Here is a 20,424-nt window from a genome sequence, read left to right on the forward strand (position 1 = left end):
TTGTAGTGAACCGATTACACATGCTGACTTTGACTCAGATCATCTTCCTGTAACATTCAGACTTTCCAACGAAGCTATAATTAATCCAATTAGTTCTATTTTCAACTATCATAGAGCTAATTGGTTGGATTACAGATCTCACATTGAAAATCATGTGGATCATGAAACTATTTTAGAAAATTCTGCGGACATCGACACAGCAATTGATAATTTGAATCATTATATTATCGAAGCTAGAAATCTTTCAGTTCCCAAAGCTCAAACTAAATTAAATTCTCCTATCATCGATGACAATCTTCAACTGCTCATTCGGTTGAAGAATGTTCGTCGACGACAATATCAACGTTCTCGTGATCCTGCTATGAAAAACATAGTTAAGGATTTACAAAAAGAAATTAAACATAGATTTACTCTTTTGCGAAATGAAAATTTCGCTAAAGAAGTTGAACAAATTAAACCATATTCTAAACCTTTCTGGAAACTTTCCAAGGTTCTTAAGAAACCTCAGAAACCAATTCCTGCTCTCAAGGAAGGAAATCAAATACTTCTTACAAATGGTGAGAAAGCTCAAAAACTAGCTCAGCAGTTCGAGAGTGTACACAATTTTAATTTGAACGTTGTGAGTCCAATTGAAAATGAAGCCTCACTGAAATATGAGCATATTTCAAACCAAGTGTTATCACAAGATGACATTATTGAGACGAATTTTGATGAAATTAAATCAATTATTAGGAAACTCAAAAACATGAAGGCTCCTGGTAATGATGGAATTTTTAATATTCTTATTAAAAATCTTCCCGATGTTGCCTTGAGACTCCTGGTTAAAATTTTCAACAAGTGTTTTTCATTAGCTTACTTCCCAAAAAGATGGAAAAACGCTAAAGTAATTCCTATCCTAAAACCTGATAAAAACCCAGCAGAAACATCAAGTTATCGCCCAATTAGCTTACTTTCTTCTATCAGTAAACTTTTTGAAAAAATTATCTTGTTGAGAATGATGTCTCATATAAATGAGAATTCAATTTTTTTACCAGAGCAGTTTGGATTTCGTCATGAACATTCAACTACTCATCAACTTGTCAGAGTAACGAACATGATAAAAGCAAATAAATCTTCTGGGTTATCCACTGGAGTTGCTCTTCTAGACATAGAAAAAGCATTCGACAGTGTTTGGCACAAAGGTTTAATAGCAAAAATGTCTGATTTCCAGTTTCCTATTTATTTGATCAAAATGATTCAAAATTATTTAACTGATCGTACTCTTCAGGTTAGCTATCAGAATTGTAAATCTGAATTGCTACCCGTACGAGCCGGTGTTCCGCAGGGTTCGAGTGTAGCTCCTATTTTCACTTCTGATCTTCCAAATCTACCCGTTGGTTGTCAGAAATCGTTATTCTGTGACGACACAAGTCTGTTAGCCACAGGTAGAAATCTAAGAGTGATCTGCAGTCGCCTACAAAGAAGTTTAAATATTTTCAGTGATTATCTGTCAAAATGGAAAATTAAACCAAATGCAGCAAAAACGCAATTAATTATCTTTCCTCACAAGCCAAGAGCTTCGTTTCTTAAACCAAACAATAATCACATTCTCAAATTGAATGGCTTGGAATTGACATGGTCTGATCAAGCTAAATACTTAGGTTTAACGTATGACAAAAAACTCACTTTCAAGGATCACATTGAAGGAATCCAGGCAAAGTGTAATAAATATATTAAATGTTTATATCCTCTTATAAACAGAAATTCTAAGCTCTGTCTAAAAAACAAATTGTTAATTTATAAACAAATTTTCAGACCAGCCATGCTTTATGCGGTACCAATTTGGTCAAGCTGTTGTTCCACCAGGAAGAAAACGCTTCAAAGGATTCAGAATAAAATTCTGAAAATGATTCTGAAGCGTCCTCCCTGGTTTAGTACAAATGAGTTACACAGACTCACAAATATAGAACCATTAGATGTAATGTCACATAATATTATAAGCAAATTCCGACAAAAATCGATGCAATCTTCAATTGAATCGATTCGCTCTCTGTATTAGTTAGTAAGTTAGTATATAAGTTCCTTTTCCCCATTACACAATACAAGTAGGTTTAGAATTTTCCCTACACAAAAATCTCAGAATTGCGGAAGCAAATGATGTCTTCATGGTAATAACCAAATCACATATATATATATATATATATATATATATATATATATATATATATATATATATATATATATATATATATATATATATATATATATATATATATATATATATATATATATATATATATATATATATATATATATATATATATATGTATATATGTATATATATATATATAACAGGGCTGAAAAGTCACCACTTGTGGCTGAACACCCAATTTAAATCTTAATAATTCAATTTTAACTCATATTCCAATAAATAGTTATTTAAAAAAAAAAAAAAAAAGGAATGCAGGGCTTTGCGCAGCGCTTTAACCAGCTCTTTGTTGGCTAGGATAGCACTTGGTAGAGCGCTCTTCCACCGGGCTGGTTTGAACGCTTGTTTTTGGTCACTCTAGTCAAGTCCTGAATAGTCGAGTGAATAGCGGTAATATTTTTGAAACTGCTGTACATGCTTTGTGATTGAATTTTGGTTATTGTCATTATAATTGATTTTAATCGCAGCATGGCATATTAAGATAAGTTTGAAATCTATTTTCAATACATCATTCACCATATTGAATATCACCATTTTCAATTAAAATAGTTGAATAGCTGATAAACGTGAGAATAATTTTGAATAATTGTTGTTTCATTATCACTTGTGAGTTTATGGAACATCACTATGGTGGTATTGAACGGGATGAGATTCTGTCCATACTCTCTTCGAATGATCACAATCATCGTTGATTTTGCAGATAGTGATAATCGATGCCTAAAATCGGCCATTATTTTTTCCAGCGGTGATATTTGATAACTTTAAGTAGCTGAAGATTTGTTCGAACTATTGCTTGAGTGTCTGAATTTGTAGTGTATAGCTATTCAGCCCAGGATGCAGACACCTCAAACGTTCAACTTCGTTCAGAGTTTCTTCTGTGTAGTTATTTTTTTAAGCGGGTATAGCGTGATGGGTAAGTCAGTGCCTATTCACGCAGCCCACCTGGGTTCGATTACCAACTCCGCACATAGAGCCTGAATGTTTTTCTGTCTCGAAGTACCTCAAGGTTAAAGGTTCCATGATAGAAACAAACAAAATTGAGCATCATTCGTTTCGATTAAGCTCAGGATAAACGATTTGAATAGAACCTTGTGGTTGGATAGTCTGATCGGTTTCTCGAATTTTATATGTATTTTTAGAATAGGTCAAGCAAAGCTCGTGAATCGTTCGAAACAATCTTTTTTGAAATTATATTTTCAATTTTGTTATGACCCTATCAAAACCAAACAATCCCAGGGATCGATGCTAGTATTATTTTTCCAGCACCTTAGCACCGTAAAACAGACTAGGCTAAGTTGATAATTCGGTGAACCAAATAACAGCGATTAGTTTGTATGGTACTTAGAGATATTATTATTTGTATTTGGATTGAACACTAAGCCACCGTGCCACACATTGTTCAATTGCTTTTTCAATATCCAAGACTGCCATGGCGATCGTTTTGAACACTGATGACCATAGTTCCGATCAGCAGATCACAGCAGTCTGGTAACAAAAATGTATTTCTTTCTAACAATTGTAGTTAGTTTATCTACTAATGATCACAGATTTTCAATATAACCTGCTATCTATTACGTTTTCTGAAACAAACTTGTTATTATTTGCAGATCAGGTTCTAACTAAAGATTGAAAATATTCAACAAATATAAATTTATGTTATCTTAATCATTGCATCGAAATTCAATGCTCTTGATATATGCAATGAATGCTACGAATCATTCTGGTACACAGCCAAACTCGATCTGCTAGAAGTTGATTCATGGTATTAGGACAATCCTTTGTTTTTTCTGGCTTTATTTTCAATAAAATACAACCAAGACCTATGACCATTTATAAGCACGCGAAACATGTCGTATTTTCTTTTAGAAAAAAATAAAGCAAAACAACCACATCATCTCAGCGCGAATTCCTTTCTAACTAGGTATATGGCATTCGAACACAAAAAATAGCTCGTTCAAAAATGTAAACATTACTTTAAAAAGTAACGTTTCGGGTGCGCAGACGCGCTGGTCCCATAAATCAAGAAACCCGTAAAAATTAATATTAAGTCTCTGGTCTGGCCTGTCCTGGTACGGCTCAGCGGGACAAGTCGACGTGTGATCATATTTTTAAACCCGTTACCGTTGTCGTGTGCATAGAAAAGGAAAGTTGGTGAAAATTTAGCCTACCCGAACAGTGTATCGCCACCGTACTAGAACGCCAAGGAGAAAATTCGATTTCAAGATTTTATACCGCAGGAGAAATAATTACTTCCGCTTGGAGCAGTGTTAGTACTCGATATTGCTTCTCGCTCTCATTACACTCTCACGCAATACGTTCCGGGTGGAATTTGGTCCGTGTGGTTTCTAATGAACAGTATTGTAATTGACTAGAAACCAAAGGATCCCCGAAACCGAAAATTATTTTTGTTTAAGTAGAGTAAATTTTACATCTGGCTCAAGTTGAATTGCTAAGTTGCATCAACAATACAAGTTGCACCACAGTGCATTGATGAATAGAAAACAAAAACGACAGTAGAAAAGAAATATAGCAGACTAATAACTTGAGAGAGCACATTCTTTTGTAGCATTACTTTGACATATAGACAGTTTAAATGTTGATGCATGTAGTAACCTGTCATCACGTACAAAAATGTGCGGCATGCTTTGATTTACGTTACGTGTGATTTTCATTCAAGAATTTTCAAATGCCTGGTTGAATCATAATTTAATGTTAGAATTTATTCCACTTGAAAAAATCTTCATAATTATTCTCGAGAATATTAGGTTATTACTAAATTTGACATCAATATCGCCGTACTTTTCTTCCGATAGCTAAGCGCTCAGTGGAATGATTTTTCTAACTGGAAATAGGTTAGAATGTGTAGGTAGCGCTAGCACGAGCACGAGAAAAGTCTTGGCTTGGTTCAAAAATAGTATCCGGTACCGTTTTTCTTGGTGATGGCGATGGCTGAGCGTTGTTTAGAAAATTATGAATTCCTTTCGGGCCGCTGCTCCTGCTCCCATGCCGAGCAAAAGAAAAAAAAAGAATCCAAGCACCGGCGACGGTATCGAGCGGAACGGGTATTACTAAATTAGGTTACCCGCGAGATGCCGTCATTCTCCGTCGAGCAGCATCTCGATTTCACAGGGCATTGGTTTTCACGGTTGTCCCGACAACGAGTTGGCTGAGATGTACATGTTTTAGGTGTACAGGCGAACAACAACTTTGGAGGTTAAATGTAGTCACGGAATAGAATACGTAGTGAATGATGGTGAAACAAACTGACGACCTGGTAGATTCTTGATCCTACTACAATGTCGATATCTTGCTTATGGAGCATGAAATTTTTCACCAACCGGAAAATTTTTTGGCTATCGCGGAATTTATTCACTTTTGCCATTTTCGCTTCAAAAATTGTAGGGTACTTTGCGTTTGCGTGTTTTTATTCTGTAGTATGAAACCTAATTAAACTATTAACAAAAAAAAGACGGACGGGTAATGTCAGAGACATAACTGGGTGACATGAATACGAATAAAAATAACATACTCTTCAATACTTTTGAATTTTTTTCTCTAGTTTGAGCGAATTCAGCACCTATATATTATAAAAAAGATAAACAAACCTAACAGAAATATATTTATATCGAATTTTACCAAAAATTTTAAGTAATTGCATTTTTCATGATACTGTAGGTAATATGATGGCGACGACTGACGTATAACATGTTAAAAAAACAAATGAAACCAAACATTTTCAATGTTTAACGCAAAATATTCGTATTTTTTTTTATTCTAAGAGGTACCTTGTGAGAAGTATCAAAACACATCTGGTAAAATGTTGTATCTAAAACATAAAATAATAGGATACAATAAAACAAAATGTATTAGAATCTGCTCGACTGTAGCTGTTTGAATTTGGGAACTCGAAATTAATAAAAGTATTTTCGACTAAACAAGTATCACACACAGCATTCACATTTCTTGCTTATGAACTAAATGAGCAGTTTTCAGCTTTTGCCAAAGATTTCGATCGGAAATAACGAATGAACAATTGCGTTATTGGCGAGAAAATCAATTATTAAAGCATTTTAATTATAAATAGAATGACTAAAGTTACCGTCTTAAACAACATGCACAAATTTGTCTCCCCCATGTTAGTCAATTGAAAATACTCATGGTTTATAAGCATGCATAGATGGTGTTTTTTTTTTAAATTGGCGAACGAAATAATTTGGAATAAAACTTATTTGCGGTTAGTTCAATCCAAGATGCACGTATTATTCATTTAATTGTGTACTGCAGATGAAAAAGTAATCCTGCCGCTGGATCTCGCTCATACTTATTTAGGACTGCAAAGACGAACGCAAGTGCACTTTGCGTACGTGTTTGGCTGGATCAATTATTATACGCCAGAGAACAAACCCGATTACCCGACAATGGACTGAAGTTGTGCATCGAAGCGGAACGAATGCCTGGAAAGGAGGTTCAATGGGTCGGAAAGATCATGATGCCGGGTTTCTGGGATGGTCATAGAATGCTTTCGGAGGACTACCTCAATGCATATATTAGTGTGTATTGATGGAGCGATTAAAGACCGAAATCGCTGTTAAAGAACCTTATATGAAGCACCTGAGCATCGCTACCGTGGTTAAAATCAACGGTTTAAGGTTTCGAGTACTTGCCCATCCACTTTGTTCATCTGATTTTTTTTAATTTAAAGTTCTTAGACATTTACGACTGAAATGACATGACAGTAAACGTTAAGAAATGTAATACAATAACCTTCTCGATTTAGAATGATAGTTTAAGTTAAAAAACTTTAATCTTTTTAACTGTCTGTTAAAAACGCGGGTAAAAACGCACTGAAAATCATGTACATAAGCACTCTTCAGTAACATTTTTTTTATCTGAGGAGCCCCCCCCCCCCGGCATAGTGATAAGATGCCAAATCAAGCCAGGGTAGTGAGGGATCGTCATGGTTCATCAGGCATTCTTCACGGTATGTTTCCTTGTTTACCGTTCCGTTGCTTGACCAAAGCTGTATATTGCCTGCCAAACCAAATATTTGTTTAGAAGCATGGCCTTTTTCTTCGTTCTGTTGTGCTCCTGTGTGCCGCTCCGTTGCGTGGTAGTATAAAATACATTCCGAGAAGTAGCATTTAGCCGGCACATTCACACCTTGCCGGTGCTTGAAGGTACGCATGATTGTTGGAAACATGTATATGTTCCTAGTCACAGTACGTACCGGAAGATCTGGTATCTTCTGCAATATTTGATTCTCCTGGTGGCTCGTGAAATTCACTTTTGTTCCGATCCCAGCCATTCTGAATGTTGTTAGGGCCATCGTCCAGGTACCATGCGCGCGGGTGGTTTTACAAAATTTTCGATGGAAATTTTGAAAAATTTGCCAAAACCAAAAACATACAAACCTTTGAAAAGCTTTTATCTGTCTGCAGGGCAAAAATGGCTGAACAATTCAGAGGATTTTCCGAGTCTTATCAAAAATTGTTCTGAAAAATGAGTGTTTTTGTTATCTTTCACAATTATCTAGAAAAATAATGCGATGATATAAATTTTTTTTTTCAAGTAAACCTTATGATGTTTACAAAGATTACATTCGGACACATTTTTGGAAAACCTTTTCACGCTTTTCAAAGAAAATCAATTAATTTCAAAAATTTCTACGAAATCGGTTATATGTTATATCTCGGTTATATCTCTACGGTAATTTTTTCGCAAGTTTTAATTTCTGCTATTCCGTTCGTTAGATTATTTCCAATTGGTTTTCCCGTTAGGAGCTAATAAAAGGTAAATGATTTGATCCCAAACTATTAACGTCTAAACACAGGGAATAAATAAACAAACATTCTATTTCTTCCAATCCATGTCGTTTTTCAAGGCCTTTCTACGAAGCTTTCCCTAATCGCCTTTTGTACAAAAACAACAACATTGGTTTCATACTACTCTATTACCGATTTCGCCTAATGACACGATGCCAAATTCGGCCAAAACAGTCTATCGCCTTCGTGGAACCGGGGGAAAAGCAGCAGGCGCTTTTGGTGCATTCTTATTTATATAATAGGTCGTTATGTACGATTTGATTCTGTTGAAGTGTGTTAAAACATAATCGTCGAATTCCACGGAAGGAATGTAATACCAAAATTATTTTTTTGCCTTTCTCATATAGAAAGGCTATGCAATCACTGTGAAAATTGATTTTTTATCCGAGGCCCGGAGGGCCGAATGTCATATACCATTCGACTCAGCTCGACGAACTGAGCAAATGTTTGTGTGTGTGTCCGTCCGTGTGTGTATGTGTGTATGTTTGTAACAAAAATATGTACTCACTTTTCTCAGAGATGGCTAAACCGATTTGCACAAACAAAGATTTAAATGAAAGGTCTCATAGTTCCAAAGCCTGCTATTGAATTTCATTCCAATCCGACTTCCGGTACCAAAAAAATGAAAAAAATATGCACTCACTTCTTTCAGAGATGGCTGAACCGATTTTCACAAACTAAGATTCAAATAAAAGGTATTATGGTCCCATAGCTTGCTATTGAATTTCATTTGAATATGACTTCCGGTTCCGGAGTTATATGGTAATATATGAAAATTTGAGAAAAAGTTTACACTCAATTATCTCTGGAACAACCGATTTTCGTAAACTAAGATTCAAATGAAAGGTCTTATAATATCCTAAAAATTTGTAGAACATTTTATCTGGATCCGACTTCCGGTTCCGGAACTAAAGCGTGATAAGTGGAAAATTACCAATTTTATTAGTATTTTCCACGAACGATGGTTAAAAACAGGTACAAATCCTATAAAACTGTCTGATGAATTCTTCTAGTAGTTTGTGGGCATGAAAACTTAATTCGGCACTACTGGCCCCTCTTTTCCTGTTCCGAGAGCACCGAAAGTGGAGAAAAAAAACTTCTAAAACTAAATTCACTTCGATTTCTCTGCGATGCTTAAACCGATTTTCACAAATCTTGATTTTATTTAAAGTTTATACAGGGTCCGGCACTCGAAGTGTAACCAATTAAAAAGGCCATAAATTCAGTTTGGAAAATTACTTTTACTTAATTCAAAGTACAAAATGTGTAAAAATAATACAAAATTCAGAATCAATTCACTTTTGCTCGATATGACCACCTTTTGCCTTGACTTGATGACTTGAGACAGCGAAGGAGTTGCTTCGTTTGGCCGAAAGCGGTCAATTTCCGAACATTGACGAGAAAATTTTTCCAATTGAGCAATTCGTAAACTCTCAAAACGATAGGGTTTACTTGACCGACAGTTCATACGAGAATTTGAGTCATCGATTGGCCACCAGGAGGCAGCACCCGAAACAGATAATGGTTTGGGCCGCTGTAACCGCAGATGGGCGCTCTCCAATCGTTTTCATCGAGCCTGGCGTCAAGGTAAATGCGACATATTATCGGGAAAGTATTCTGGAGGTTGTTTTGAAGCCGTGGGCAGACAAACATTTCGGTGGCAGACCATGGACGTTTCAGCAGGACTCGGCACCGTCTCACGAAGCTCGAGTGAACCAAGAATGGCTGAAAAACAACGTTCCGAACTTCATCACGTCCACACAATGGCTCTCGGATCCACCAGATGCGAATCCAATGGATTATTCTCTTTGGGCCATTTTGGAGAGCAAAGTCCGAACTAAAAGATACACCAGTCTCGAGGCGCTGAAAAAAGTTATTGTCCGCGAGTGGGCCAAAATACCTGCAAGTCACATTCGGCCAAACGAAGCAACTCCTTCGCTCTCTCAAGTCATCAAGTCAAGGCAAAAGGTGGTCATATCGAGCAAAATTGATTCTGAATTTTGTATTATTTTTACACATTTTGTACTTTGAATTAAGTAAAAGTAATTTTCCAAACTGAATTTATGGCCTTTTCAATTGGTTACACTTCGAGTGCCGGACCCTGTACTTTCTTCAAAGCTACTGTGAAATTTTATCCGGATCCGATTTCCGGTTCCGCAGTTACAGGGTGACGAGTATCAAAGTTTTCAAATCGCCATATAATAATAATAATAATAATAATAATAACAATAATAATAATAATAATAATAATAATAATAATAATAATAATAATAATAATAATAATAATAATAATAATAATAATAATAATAATAATAATAATAATAATAATAATAATAATAATAATAATAATAATAATAATAATAATAATAATAATAATAATAATAATAATAATAATATTAATATTAATATTAATATTAATAATAATAATGATAATAATAATAATAATAATAATGATAATAATAATAATAATAATAATAATAATAATAATAATAATAATAATAATAATAATAATAATAATCCTACTACATGTTTTATGCTGCTGATTGTCTTGACTGGGTTGGTTTCATTCATCTTGTCCTGGGGTTCCCAAAGTGGTCGATATAGACCCCTTGGGGTCGATATCCTTTTTGCGGGGGTCGACATAAACGTAAACTGACTATGGGGGTCGACGAGATCTAGAAATCGACCCCCTATTGTTTGATATAAGTTGTTATTTGAAATATTTACGCTTAAAAAGTTGTGTTTATTTGACCATCCTCAGAAATTGGTAAGCATTTGACATCAATATTAAAAAAGCAAGAAATTGAATTTTCAAAGGAATTTGTTGATGTGGGTCTGAGGCCTAAGTCAATTTTAGTAAAGGGGTCCATGACCCAAAATAGTTTGGGAACCCCTGATCTAGTCCATTCCTTAGGCCAACGGCTAGGGGTAGTTTAGATTTATGGTATAAACGTGTATTATACAGTGAAATAGTGCAGTTATCTGGACTGCATGTTATTCAACCCGAATAAGAAGTATATAAAATATATTGAATTCACACTTTTTTTTTTCACAAAATGTTTACAGATATCAACAAAAAAATGTTTGGTCGCTAAATTCTGATGTCGATAGTATGAATTGGTTTTCTTTGGCAAATCATTTGTGCATGCCAACATCACTTTTTACAACGGATAAAAATTTCTTGTTTCATCAATCCTGGGTTCCAGATAATGAGGGAAACCCGCATAGAATTGGATAGCTTCGAGATTTCAGAATAACAGTTACAAATAACGTTCAATCTTTACCTGCTTCAAATACTTGTACTGCAAACTCGATCCAAGTCCGAATGACTGAGTATAATTGAAAATGATCGAAATGGGATTCCGATCGTTCTATGATCTGGCATAATTTGCGTAAGTCCGGCACCTGTTAGAAGGAAAATTAACAATGACGTGAGGTTGTGTAAGCTGTCTACTTTGCTTCAGCGTGATCTTTGGCCCTCTTCGGCGGTCGCCATACCACAGAACTTGGCAACTACAACCGGCCAGTACGGTGTTTATTCGAATTCAAAGTATTGTATGTCACGTTCCGGCTTTCTTGTTTCATCCGTCACCATCAGTTAGTGGTGTCGTTGCGAGCGGAAAACCGATTTTTCGTGCCTTGTGCCTTTTATCTCGAACCGCAGCCAAAAGCAATAACTAACGACTTGACTTGGGCCACGCGATAAGCATATGTCATGTGCACACCAATTAACATGTTACGACTTAACGAAATGTGAAGCGAAATATTTTAATTTGGTTTTCATTATACTGGTCCGCATATATAGCTGTCAGTTAGACTGGTTTCGATGGTGAGTACCATTCGAGAATGTGGGACTGATGTACTGATCTGTAGACAGCGCTGAGACCGTCTCGGGGCGACAGTGAATGCCAGAACGATTAGTTTATCTTGCAAATCTTTTGCAATACTCTTACTGTGCGGTGAAGATGACGCCTAGCGATAAAGAGTTTCCATTCAGACTGTCCTATAAGGAAGGGAATCATTTGTCATGACATGAATCGTGCCAAAATGCGATCGTCACCCTGGTTCTTTTCCTTTCAGCGCTATCGTCTGCCTTCTTCTGAGTTGATTCATTTATTAAAATTAGCTAAGTTTTGACAATCTTCTGGTGTCTGCCTCAATGTGTGTGGAATTTGCTGTGCAATAAATTTTTTTTTGTCTATCGATGCGGTACAAAAATTGAATTATACTGTTAAATATTTTATTGCTCAACCCCAATTTCAATGATTTGTTCTGTAGTCTTGTTAAGACGAAGAGCTAGTTTTAAATTTGATCAGTGTCTAACGGGGGAAATAGATTGGAAAAATGATATGTGAATGAAACTATGTAATGAAAACCGCGAAAATTTTACCATAGAGACGGGACTCAAACCCAAAACTGACTTCGAGAAGATTTGGTCACAATGTCCCATTCCGATGAATCCAGATTATGATCCCGGAGAATTGTCTCCAAGTAAGTTTTGAATCTCTTCAAACAACTGGTGAAGCTCAGTAGATGTTTTTGACATGTTACAATCCACGACCAGTTCTACGGAACCATAATCTGGATTCATCGGAGATCAATTTCAAATAAAGACTGTCCCAGAAAGTATGGACGAACTTTGATTTCGCTGTAAATAATTCACAAGTGTTAGATATTCAAATTTTATTCGATATACTGATAATATTAGACTATAACAACAGAATATTATTCTCAACATTTGCTAATTAGCCATTGTAGACTAGCTGGCGCACCTTCTTGCGAACGTTCCTCATTAAATTCCGTACAGACTTCTTGGCGACAAGTCTTGATATCTTTTTCGAACTGTTAAATGGTTTCGGCTACCGAGACATGTTTCCTAAGATGTGCCTTCGTTAATGCCCAAACTTCCTCAATTGGTCGAAGTTGTGGGCAATTTGGTGGATTCATGTCTTTTGGGACGAAAGTGACATTTTTGGTAGTATACCATTCTAACGTTGATTTCGAGTAGTGGCAAGAATCAAGATCTGGCCTAAAGACAACAGGATCCTTGTGGCTTCGAATCATGGGTAGAAGTCGTTTTTGTAAACATTCCTTGATGTATATTTCGCTGTTCATTGAAGCAGTGGTAATGAAGGGTCTCGAAATCTTACCGCAGCTACAAATTGCTTGCCAGACCATAGCTTTCTTACCAAATTTTTCGACTTCAATCGATGTCGCGGACTGGTTTAACACTTGCCCTTCTCGCACCGTATAATATTGTGGTCCCGGCAAGGATTTGTAATCGATTTTCAAGTAGGTTTCGTCGTCCATGATTATGCAGTTCAAATTTCCAGCAAGAATCGTATTGTACAGCTTTCGAACCCTCGGCCTGATTGATGCTTCTTGTTTCGGACTACGTTTAAGTTGTTTCTGCTTCTTATAGGTTCGAAGATTCAAACGTTCTTTAGCACGAAGGACATTTAACTTCAAAGTGCCCACTTTTTTGTCCACATCCCGAACTGAAACCTCCTTTTTTGCTCGAACGCCTTCAGTATACGTTTATCCAACTGAGGGTTAGCAGAACCTTTTATTTCGACCCGTTCTCGGTTTATCCTCAAAGGTGTTATCCTCACCGAACTTCCTGATTGCATTTCGCACGGCTTTTTCACTTACTCCTTCCATTTTTGCTATCTTTCTCAGTGACAGTCCGCGATCTGTGCACCATTTGTACACAATTTTTCGACGTTGTTCTGCTGAAAGTCCACGCATTTCGAATCAAACTAATGAAAACGAATAAACAACTGCACAAGTGGTTAGAGAAGAGTGGAAACAACAGGACGCAGCCATAAATATTGACAGATTCTGAACCATTGCGAATTGACAGCGGTTTTTGGTTGCGTCCATACTTTCTGGGACAGTCTTTAGTTCTACGGTCTCAATGCAGTTTTATATTGTATTTTGTTCATTCCTACAAAGATTCTTTTCATTCCTGATCTCATTTTTATACTTTTTCACAAAAGTCTCTCGGGGAAGATTGGCCAAATGATTAGTTTATTGAAGCGTTTCAGTAAATTTGCACATATCAGATTATTCCATGACTGCTCACACATATATTTACAGTTTTTCGATCGAATCCCGTAAATGGCAGAACCGACTCCCCAACACGAATTCGAATAACTTCGGTGTTTTTAAACCATACCAACATCGATAAATACAGAATAAAATTAAAGAATAGCTGGTATTTTTTTTATATCAAATGCATAAAGATCATTTTTTTCAGAAGTTATACATTTTTGAAGAAAAAAAAATCGTTGAAAATCTCACCCCGAGCGTTCGAGTGTTAAGAATTCGTTTTTGTCTTTCAAATTCCGGCAGCAATTCTAAAGAGCATTATATGAAAATCTTGTTTTATTTTTTCAAATCTCTATTCTTTTAGAAAATTATCAGGAAAAGTAACAAGTTTTACTAATTGTACAATAGCACAGCAGAATTTAAAACCATATTCTCCATAGCATCCGTTAGCATAAAATCGAATAAGCTTTGATTACCCTGGCGGGCGATAGTTGTACTAGTTCAGTATGCAGTGTGTCTCGGATAAAAAGTGACTCAAATCGAACTCATGCGTGTTGTAGTGGCGCTCATAGCGTTAGCGAGAACCTTAGTGCCCAGCCAACTAATTTTCTACCTTTAGTTAGTGCCCGCCCTAAAAGAAAAAAAAACGTCAGATGGAAGACTTCTGTTGATCCAATACGTAGAACCGTTGGTCCGATGAGTGTCCAATAAATCGTCCAACTGGAGGCCGATTCGGGACTTTCGTTTGCCGATTTTGAAACAGACCGTTGAACCGAATGCAATATTCTTCGTTCAACAAACCCGGCAGACAGAGGTCCATCGTTGAGCCATTTTTAATATGAGGAGTCGGAGCCCCGTTGGACTAGTTTTATTGGAGAATTTCCGAAGCTTTTTCCGCTTATTTTTTTAAACTAACACTACATAACTGTACAATACTACTACTTCACGTAGAATAACAACAAATTTTCTTTCTATATAAAGGTAGCATCTAATTTTTACAATGTTTTCGCAAGAGTAAAAACAACAACAAACCGTTCCAGCAAACTGAACGAATATTTCGTACAGTATGTGGTTCAACAAGCGCTCAACGACCAACAAAATAGAACGGCAACACATTTGATTTTTATATGAATAAAACACTAAATTTTCACAATACTTTTGCAGGAAAGAAAACATTAGCAAACCATTCCAACAAACTGAACAAGTATTTCGTTCAGTATGTCGTTGAACAAACGCTCAACGCACAATATCTAATCGTTTTCTCAGTGGGTACTATAGGGAACGTTAGTATTTTCAATCAGAGGTGTATCAGCTCATCAGCTCATTTAGTTTAAACTGAAAGTTAATTTTGTGCGCCTTTTTTTCTTGCGCTGTTTTTCTTCTGTGTTGTTTTGCTTTCATCAATTAAAATTGATATAGTAACAAAAATCTACGAATCATTATTATTTAATATCTGCAAATTATATTTCATGCATTCATTACCATTATTTCGAATAATACCTAAGAGATATAATTTTGTTTTATTGCAGTATAGTTGTTAAACAATGCATAAAAATATTCAATAAACATAAGCAAATTAAATAATAATCAGTTTTCCTGTCTTGGCATTTACTTAGGTGTAAATAAATTTTTGCCCTCTTCAAGGTGAAGAAAGATGTTTCTCTGGAACAGTTTATAGCAGAAATTCTCATAAAATACTTAGATCAATGTCTACATTTGGATAAAAAATCTCGAAGATTCCTAGAAAGCAATACATTGCATATCCCTCGCGTGGAATGTAGGGGAAGATGTTCGGTTGCCGGAACCCCACCGTAACGTTTGACAGAAAGCAGGTAGCGTCATTCCGACAAATATCATGTGTGTGTGTAATATCAGCACGTTCTTTTTGTGCCGAATACCAAATCAAACAGATGCTTGTACTTTTTGCTGCGTTTAAAACAAATTTTAATTGCGTGAAAATCAACACAAAAGTTTTCTATGACTTTTTTATAGTATCATAAATTGAAAAGCATCAATCGGAAAGGTGAGTGGATTGCATATTTATGAGGTGAAATCGATCTATTTCGTGATTCAATACCGGATGCTATAAAAATTTTCGCAACCAAAGTTCTTTTTAGTAATTTTCAAAAAGTCTACCAATTTCGGTTACCAGCACCCCAAGGTGTTCAGTTACTGGTACCTCATTTTTTCCGACAAATCGCGAAAAATTGTCAGGTATATGCAGAGATTATAAAATTTTTTAGTTAACATGTAAACCTTTTTTCGTCTAAAGACTTTTTACAGACTATTGAAACTTCGATTGTTTGCAGAAATTCGTCAGAAATTACACACTTTTGAAAATCATCAGTGAGTTTAGCAATTGGTTTCAGAAGCATTACTGAGCGAGCTGAGTAACTGGGTAACCATTTGTGTAGCGAAAACATCGTCTCAACATCGTAGTGTCAAGCAATCAGCAGATGAGCGCACGTCAAATATTAGAACCAACTGAGAGACGATTTGTGAGTTGTGATTTGATGTGTTTGTACATCAACACATTGAATCAGATTCTTATGACACTGTCCGGCTTGTATTTCCCATCCACCAGAGTTGATATGGTCGACCAACGTTCGAATCGATGTCATTTCAATCCAATTCTTAACACATGTTCTCGTATGCTGTACATCGCATTCGGTACAGTGGCCAGTTGTGTTTAGCTCTAGACATGAAATTCAATCGTTTATGGTATACATCAAGCTACGGTTTGACTTGTTTTCGTACATTAAGGTGAAATGTAGCGGAATGCGAGAATAGCGTTTTTGATCAATTATTCAAAAACTAGACCGATTTTCGAAAAACCAAAAACACTTAAGTTTTCGAAATCAAATTTTTCATAACTAGGTATTAGAATTTGGAAATTTTGCTTTGCCGTGTCGTAATTGGTTTTTGAAATGTATAAATGGTGACTGTTCCGTTCCACGGGGATGATTTTAGAACTGAAAAGTAGTGTTTGTAGAAGAATTTCACAAAGAATCTGAAAATGCAACTCAAAATTATAAAATATTAGCTAAAATAACCGAAATTTGAAAAAGTTTACATAAACTTTTCAGCATTTTTTTATTGCTTGCGCGCTGTTGTTTCGTATTGAGGTGTTGTGAGAAATGCACGGTGGGCACGGTGGCATTATATCGTGAGCAAAAATTAGATATAAAATAATGACGCGAATTTATGCAGCATTGGGTTTTGTGTTGAAATAAAAACGAGTTGAATACAATAAAATGGGTATTGTAAGAAATTAACAGCTATTATTCTAGATTGTAGCAATTTTTATAGCAAAACTATAACTTCATCATTGACAAGCTATTGAATGAAATACAAACCAAGTATTATCGTTATACAAACAATGTGATAAACATTGAAAAACAACCGGCATATACATGGTTAGCAAGATATTCAATACATATACATATAACCTCATGTTAGTCATTTATAATTACTCATGATTTATAGCTCTAGTGTAAGAATAATCACTAACAATAACGATTGAATTAGCATATATTCAAAGGGTGAAGGATTCAAAAATCCATTACGTCCAGTCTTTTTTACAAGCCAATATAACGAGAGGTAAACCCACTGCGCTCAATCATTGAAAAAAGTTCTTGTTTCTATGTGTCCGTTTTTCTTGGTATGCTTTGTGCGACGGTTCGATCAACTGAAGCGGATAAAATTTTGCGCGCATTGTATGACGCTACATTTCCCCTTAATGTTCGTGCAGCGTGCTCGTTTTAAGTACCAGCAAAACCAAAACTGAAAATCTGGGTTGTGTTGGCAGCTCTGTTGTTTAAACCTACACTTACCGGCGTAGCTCAGTACGGTGATGCCAAACTCAGTACTCAAATTTCAAAACTAGGAATCAGAGTTAGATGCTATGAAATCAAAACTGAGAACCATCAATACAATCATAATGTACCCTCATAAAGCTTCTTCTTATTTAAAGAAAGTTTTAGCTTTTTCGTGGACGATGCTGATGCTTTTTCATCTTTCCAGATGAAAAATTGTTCACTATTATTCATTAAATCGATACAATATACTTAATTTTTGTGAGTGAATTCTAAAGTTTTTTGCCCCACACAAACTGGTCATTTTGTCTCAAAACATGGGACGACAACCTTGACGATTTTGCAATATAGTTTAAAATATATCGCATGTCATTTCATATTAATCTTTTGAAATGGTGATTTTGATGATTTTTATGCATCATAAGATTCGCCTTATGATTATCACTATTCATTTTGCCTGAGTGTAGGAAGGTGAAGAAAATGAAAATCACTTAAAACGAATAAACTTTGAAGCGCGTTTTCTCGTTTACACAATAAGAATAAAACTATTGAACCAATCCATCGACACGAATCTGTTTTTTATTTCCGTCTTCCGATCATTTCAATAATGTGTGAACGGGAAATTTTTGAATCTATTCCTCTTATCCTCAAACGTAGGGCTATTGTCCCAATTGTCATCGAGTAATCGACAAATCGACTGTCAATAAACAAATTGTTACGAAATCGAATATAATATCTTTGCTTCGGATCTAAGAAGCGACACAACAGAAAAAATAGTTCGCAGGATGGTACCGAATATAAAATAATGAGCGATTTTGTCCTGGGCATAATATGCACAAATTCACCCTAAGCTGCTTGCGCGAGCTGGTCAATGAAAGCCTAACGATGTTTCCAAACCGCATTGCCGTAACCAACACGTGACGCTCTGAGCTCGAGCACTTTGCCTTGTGCACCGAAATTGTATGTATTTATACACATCTTATATACATCAGCCTTCAAATTTCATGTCGCTGTGTTCGTGTCTTTTCCGTTCACATGAGTTATTGCACAGAGTCAAGGAGTTAAGGAATTAACCAGATCAGCTTTGAGACTTGTTGTTATCTCTGTCACGTTTGACTCTGTGAAAACACAGGAGTGGTTTCAGTGGATTAAGCTTATGGCAGTTGAAAACAAATTGCTGTCTCAGTTGCAACGTCGAGGCGGTTTTATTGGTGAAGTTATTGACGGGTTTGCTCGACGTACAGAGAGCCGAATTCTTCTATTGTATTGATGCTACGAAGTAAGTTCTATAAAAAATTCCCATCCATCATTAACCACAAATTGTTACATCTGATTTTACACCAACCAGCGCACAACCCATATATTTCGCCACGAAACGCAGCTGACTTCCCATCAAAACTTTTTAGACCAATGCATGCCATGCTCCATGGATTTGGAACATGATATCTCCGAAATCGAACTGTTTTTTATGCCAAATGTCTTAGAATTGCTCGAAATCTAGTTTCGTCTCGAACTGTTTTTTTTTTAAATCGTCTGTGGGACTTTTGATATTCCTGAAATAAATTTTTTGAGCCGTTGTTGGGTGCGTTCTGAGAGTTCAGCAGTTAACCAAGTGAAATTTGTCGACCAAAATCGGTCCGATTGTCGAACCAATTGATCACGTTCCTTTATCATCATATGATACAGCAGGAAAAACTTTATTTAGTACTGGCTGACCCGTCGAACTTCGTCTCGTCCTAAAATTTGTTCGAATTTGTGTTTTCGTACATCAGAGTTGTAAAACGACTAAGTGGTTAACGTTTCTCTCCATTATTTTTCTGATTACTTAACCTATAATCAACGGAATTTGATACACATTTGCTTTAGCCCGAAAAGAAATATCACACAAAGTTAAAGTGAAAATGGGAAATACTTCTGTTAAGCAAAAATCGAGCAAATGCACAGATTCTCATTTCTAATTAAAGAGTTTCTCTTCTAGAGTTGTTCATTCGGAGAGTAGGATACATTTACAATTAGTATTTAGCCCATGTAACCAAAAGTTCGTAAAAAAGATTTAACTTAAGATACATACAAAACCTTTTTTAAGGAATTGCTCATACTTCAATGTTCACCCGACGCAACAGAACAAACTTTGAAGCAGTTCCTAAACAGCGAGAAAGTATCCCCAGTTTTTAAACAGCGAGAAAGTATCTTCAGAACTTTTCTGTACGTTCAAGTTGCCAAAAAGTGATACGCATATTTTAGAGCTCTAACAAAGTGAATATTTTCCAGGCACTGTGGAACTTTTGGTTGCTTAGAGAGACGACGGTTGAATTTTAATTTGGTATTGATCTTAGCAATTTGAAAAAAAAAATTCACAGAACATGAAATATAAAATTGCAGTCTCAATCTATTATTGCAATCATCTAGAACATTGATCTAATCGCCACTTATTATGTGCGCTTAGTGTAATCTAATTCATTCGGAAGCAGTTTGCCTTTAGAGCTTCTACAGCTCAATCTTTTCATTGATTCATTAAAAAATTTCTGATTTCTTAAACTCACGCTCA

This window comes from Malaya genurostris, chromosome 3 (genome assembly GCF_030247185.1).
Source record: "Malaya genurostris strain Urasoe2022 chromosome 3, Malgen_1.1, whole genome shotgun sequence".
Classification (NCBI taxonomy): Eukaryota; Metazoa; Arthropoda; class Insecta; order Diptera; family Culicidae; genus Malaya; species Malaya genurostris.